Source organism: Nycticebus coucang, chromosome 1 (assembly GCF_027406575.1).
Source record: "Nycticebus coucang isolate mNycCou1 chromosome 1, mNycCou1.pri, whole genome shotgun sequence".
NCBI classification, from domain to species: Eukaryota; Metazoa; Chordata; class Mammalia; order Primates; family Lorisidae; genus Nycticebus; species Nycticebus coucang.
In genome coordinates this window covers 118461900-118467947 of record NC_069780.1, presented here as the reverse complement: position 1 = coordinate 118467947, position 6048 = coordinate 118461900, and the positions used below count along the sequence as shown (strand labels likewise).

General features: G+C 38.0%; 1 pseudogene; it reads right to left on the bottom strand.

Annotated features, from left to right (window-relative positions):
- Window positions 1-342: 342 nt before the first annotated feature.
- Window positions 343-1545, bottom strand: LOC128589997 (steroid transmembrane transporter SLC22A24-like; annotated as a pseudogene).
- Between the last annotated feature and the right edge of the window lie 4503 nt (window positions 1546-6048).

Here is a 6048-nt window from a genome sequence, read left to right as displayed (position 1 = left end):
CATTTATTTTGGTTTTTATTAACATCCTCTGCTATTTTTTCCCAGTGTTTCCTAGTTTTTTCTGTAAAGAACCTTCAAATTCTTTGTTAAGTCAATTCCAAGGTATTTTTTTTTATGCTATTGTGAAGGGTATTGTATTTTGATTTGATTCTCAGATTGCCTGTTGTTGACATATAGGAAGCTACTGATTAGTGAATTTTTATTTTATATCCCAAGATGTTTCTACAGTTCTTGATTACTTCCAGGAGTCTCATGGTTATGTACTTGGAACTTTCCAAGTATAAGATCATATCATCAGCAGAAAGCAATTTTCTCTGCCTTGGATCAAGTCTTGAGAACTCCTTAAAATTGTGTTACTTGTATGCAAGTTTCTCCCTGCTTTACTTTCCTTGTTTCTTTTTCATTTTCCACATCCTCTATGGTGTTAGGAAGAAGCAGGTTCCTGGTTTCTGGAAGGAGAAAGGCAACGAGGCCAGCAAGGATGGGGAAGACTCTATAGGCAATCCAGGGCAGGTGAGGAGAATACCTCACGAGGGTCATCAACAGAGGAGCCAGTTCTGCCCCACTGGTAGCAAACATTGTAGTGATTCCTATAACTATTGACCTGAATACGGTGGAGATGAGCTCATTTTGATGGACTCCATAGCTGGTAATAGCAGCAGAAAGAGCACCAATTCCAAAAGTTGCTAGAGCCACTTTCAGGATCTGCATTTTAGATCTGGGAGAAAGGTGGAAGGAGCTGACTTCTTGATAGTGAAGTTCCCCTTATCACTAACTAAGGTCATTCTATGAATTTAGACACGTGGATTCTAGGAGAGGTTGGGTCAGTTGCTTAATATGATTCCTTGGTCCAAAAAGATGTTGACCAGAATGGACAGTCCTACCAGGAACAGGAACAACATCCGGCTTGTTCGATGACCCATATGATTCAGTGTCCAAAGGGCAAAAAATCTGCCTATGAGTGTGACAGCTCCATAGAGAACCTCCCTAGGTGCTGCAAGTTGAGTAGCAGGCCATAAAAAGGCACAGTTATTGCCAATCTGTTTGAAAGATAACCATATATCAGACCTCCCAGCAGCGACCCAGTTATAAGTAGGGACTGAACCAGTGATTTCTGTGACTCAGATTCACACACCAGGTCCCACTCAGTCACAGTGGTGGAGGAGGAGAAGCTTGGGTCATACACCCAGCCATCCACACAGGGCTCTATGTTTGGCTCACTCATGTTTGAGAAGGTCTGGTTCAGATGAAGGAGCTGCCATGGGGATGGACAATGTGACGACACTTCTCTGGCCTCAGGTTGGAGTCCAGGGGGATGGAGATTCTCAGGAGGGTGTCTTGGCTGAAGGTCCCGGTGTCATTGTCAGAGACAGTGTCATTGTCGAGGATGTGGACCCAGCAGCGATGACCAGGGATGGCTGCAGTGAAGTTCTCCAGCAGAACATGAGGATTCAGTAGGATGTGGATAATGCAACAGAAAGCCAGCTGAAGGATCTGGAATCTCCCCAGACTTCCAACTTGATCCAGGAGCACCTCAAAGGCCATCAAGTCTGAGCAGGTGATCCCCAAGAGTCAGCACAGTGACCTTATGGGGATCAGTTCACAAGGAGAAAAGGTTTCCTTTGTCTAAGGCACAGTAACCTCCTGTTAATCTAGACTTAAAATCAAACTGTTTTATGATGTTATTGAGCAAAAAAGAGAGAGCAGAGCTTTTTCTTGGTTAGTATTGAAGTTTGACTAAAAGTTAATAAAAACTATTTATGTTAAAGTAAAACAAAGTGGAATGTTGGATACAACATCATTTTTTTTTCTTGATATTTCCAGAGACACAATTCTCAAAGCACAATGCTGCCCAGCAACTCGTGCACATACAATATATTGTGTTATAGAAGAACAATGATGTTTGGAAGCTGAAATATTTTAGGTGAAGAGCGTGTATGCCTTCCTTTTCTTCTGTAGGGAAGCAATGCTTATATCTCTCAAAGCTTTTCATTACACGCAAATTCTAGAAAGGGTAATCAGCAACAAAAACAGCCAATGATGAAAATTATCCACCACTACATGTTTAATGTGTGAGTTCTAAGAAAGCTACAGTTTTCTTCCTCTTATAGTAACGTTATTGTTCTGTCATGATGCTTACAGGACAATTTGAAGCATTGAACATTTCAACAACCTATATCTAGGTATTAGTAACTTCTAATGAATTTTATCTATACTCATGAAAATTTAAAATTAAATGATCCTTGTTACGTTTTTTCTCTCAATACTTTTTTTTTCTGGTATGTTTTTGAAATTACATCTTTTTTAAAAAAACTACATAAGACATTAGACATATTCTCTGTTTTCCAAATCTTTCTTAGTTCTTTTCACTGTTTCTGTAATGTTATCCCTTTCTTTTTCATGTCTCCTTCGATTTAAAGAGTTTCTAAATTTTTCCTTTATTACTGATGTGATTCTCTGCAAAATCCTGAAGGTTTATATTGTCCAGTCACATGAAAGCAAGGAGTGATACTCCTGCTACCCCACATTTCTTTCTCTACTTAAAAAATTTGCCAGAGAGACTTTGCATTTCTCAGCTTTCAAATATTGCTGATTTCTAATAACAATGGAGTTAGTTATATTTGGTTATTATCTACTTCTCAGATGCAAATTGTCAATGGACTCTCAATGACATATTTAGCTAGGTCCTCTCTCCCATATATCTACTTTTATTATTTTTTATTTAATTTTCAATTAAAAACATAACTGTATACTTTTATGGGTACAATGTGATGATTTGGTATACAACATGGAATGCTTAAATCAAACTGATTAACATACCATCACCACACTTATTTATTTTTTGTGGTAAGATGTTTAAAATTTACTCTTAGTTACTTTGAAATATACCCTTGCATTGTGCACATTAGGTGAAATCCCACCAGATTCCCTACCTCCTCCCTCCAAGCCCCCTCCCCCCCCTTGTCTCTTCCTCCTCTGCCTCTTGCTAGACCATATTTGTGTTTTATCATTCATATGAGTTGGTAAGTGATTATATATTGGTTTCATAATAGGATTGAGTACACTGGATACTTTTTAAACACCTCTCAAACTCCAGTTTATTGCCATAAATTTCTTATTTTTAAATTTTAGTCATTAGTTTAGTGGATACCTAAATGGGAAAACAGGTGAGGAGATAGGCAGGATCCAAAAGCATTAGAATTACAAAAACAAATGAACAAAAAACAGGCCAACATCAAACTCTCAGTAATAACAAATGTGACAAAGGAGTAGAGCCCTGTGGAGGAATGGCAGTGGGGCACAAGGACACGGAATATGCTATCAAAGATTCAAGTTCACGTTCTTCCAATTACTAGCTTTATGTCTTCTGGTAAGCTATGCATTCTTTGTAAGTGGCATCATCTATAAATTAGGACAACAGTATCTGCCACATTGGATGACAGAGAAAAGTAAGTGCTATTGAGTACATAGATCAAGTAGCACAGACATCATAAATACCATGTGTTATTAAATATAAGATTTTAAGGATGGTAAGACACACCATTATTTTATCTACTATTAATAAGATAGCAAATGACTGCCAATTAAACTGTGACATAATGCTTTAATGATAATCCTGAGTGACAATCCATCACACCAGCCTCTCATTTGCTTTGAAATTAATTTCTTTTCTTTCTTTTTTTTTTTTTATGGACAGAGTCTTATTTTGTCGCCCATGGTCGAGTGCCGTGGTGTCACACCTCACAGCAACCTCCAGCTCTTGGACTGAGGTGATTGTCCTGCCTCAGCCTCCTGAGTAGCTGGGACCACAGGCACCCACCACAATTAACTTCACCTACACCAAGGTTTTGGCAGTTTTTTGTGCGTTCATTTGCATTCCTTTGAGTATGATAGGCAATATTTGTTTATATATATTGTGAAATAAATAATTGGATTCAGTACTGTACTTTAGCGTTTTATCTTTTTTCCATAACATAAAGCATATTGTTTAGTGTTTCCAGAAAAGAAATAGAATTATAAGCATTCTTCCAAAAATGAATACATCTACATTAACATCAAATTTATGTCCCTCCTCTCTGATCCTGACTTTTTTATATTCAACACCTATATATTTAACTGCTGAATTATTGTGCAATTCTTTCTTTCTTTCTTTTTTATTGTTGGGGATTCATTGAGGGTACAATAAGCCAGGTTAGACTGATTGCAATTGTTAGGTAACGTCCCTCTTGCAATCATGTCTTGCCCCCATAAAGTATGACACACACCAAGGCCCCATCCCCGCCCTCCATCTCTCTTTCTGCCTTTCCTCCCCCACCAAACTTTATTGTCATTAATTGTCCTCATATCAAAATTGAGTACATAGGATTCATGCTTCTCAATTCTTGTTATGCTTTACTAAGAATAATGTCTTCCACTTCCATCCAGGTTAATATGAAGGATGTAAAGTCTCCATTTTTTTTTTTAATGGCTGAATAGTATTCCATGGTATACATATACCACAGTTTGTTAATCCATTCCTGGGTTGGTGGGCATTTAGGCTGTTTCCACATTTTGGCGATTGTAAATTGAGCTGCAATAAACAGTCTAGTACAGGTGTCCTTATGATAAAAGGATTTTTTTCCTTCTGGGTAGATGCCCAGTAATGGGATTGCAGGATCAAATGGGAGGTCTAGCTTGAGTGCTTTGAGGGTTCTCCATACTTCCTTCCAGAAAGGTTGTACTAGTTTGCAGTCCCACCAGCACTGTAAAAGTGTTCCCTTCTCTCCACACCCACGCCAGCGTCTGCAGTTTTGAGATTTTGTGATGTGGGCCATTCTCACTGGGGTTAGATGATATCTCAAGGTTGTTTTGATTTGCATTTCTGTAATATATAGAGTTGATCAACATTTTTTCATGTGTTTGTTAGCCATTTGTCTGTCATCTTTAGAGAAGGTTCTATTCATGTCTCTTGCCCATTAATATATGGGATTGTTGGCTTTTTTCATGTGGATTAATTTGAGTTCTCTATAGATCCTAGTTATCAAGCTTTTGTTGGATTGCAAATATCCTTTCCCATTGTGTAGGTTGTCTCTTTGCTTTGGTTATTGTCTCCTTAGCTGTACAGAAGCTTTTCAGTTTCATAAAGTCCCATTTGTTTATTTTTGTTGTTGTTGCAATTGCCATGGCAGTCTTCTTCATGAAGTCTCCCCAGGCCAATATCTTCCAGTGTTTTTGCTATGCTTTCTTTGAGGATTTTTATTGTTTCATGCCTTAAATTTAAGTCCTTTATCCATCTGGAATCAATTTTTGTGAGTGGGGAAAAGTGTGGGACCAGTTCCTGTCTTTTACACGTAGACATCCAGTTCTCCCAACACCGTTTATTGATTAGAGAGTCTTTCCCCCAAGGTATGTTCTTGTTTGGTTTATCGAAGATTAGGTGGTTGTAAGATGTTAGTTTCATTTCTTGGTTTTCAATTTGATTCCAAGTGTCTATGTCTCTGTTTTTGTGCCAGTACCATGCTGTCTTGACCACTATGGCTTTGTAGTACAGACTAAAATCTGGTATGCTGATGCCCCCAGCTTTATTTTTGTTACAGAGAACTGCCTTAGCTATACGGGTTTTTTTCCGGTTCCATACAAAACACAGAATCATTTTCTCCAAATCTTGAAAGTACAGTGTTGGTATTTTGATAGGAATGGCATTGAATAGGTAGATTGCTTTGGGAAGTATAGACATTTTAACAATGTTGATTCTTCCCATCCATGAGCATGGTATGTTTGTTAATATCCTCTGCTATTTCCTTTCTGAGGATTCATAATTTTCATTATAGAGGTCCTTCACCTCCTTCGTTACGTATATTCCTAGGTATTTCATTTTCTTTGAAACTATGGTGAAGGAAGTTGTGTCCTTAATTAGCTTCTCATTCTGACTGTTATTGGAGTACACAAAGGCTACTGACTTGTGGACATTGACTTTATATCCTGAAACATTACTGTATTTTTTGATGACTTCTAGGAGTCTTGTGGTTGAGTCTTTGGGGTTCTCTAAGTATAAGATCATGTCATCAG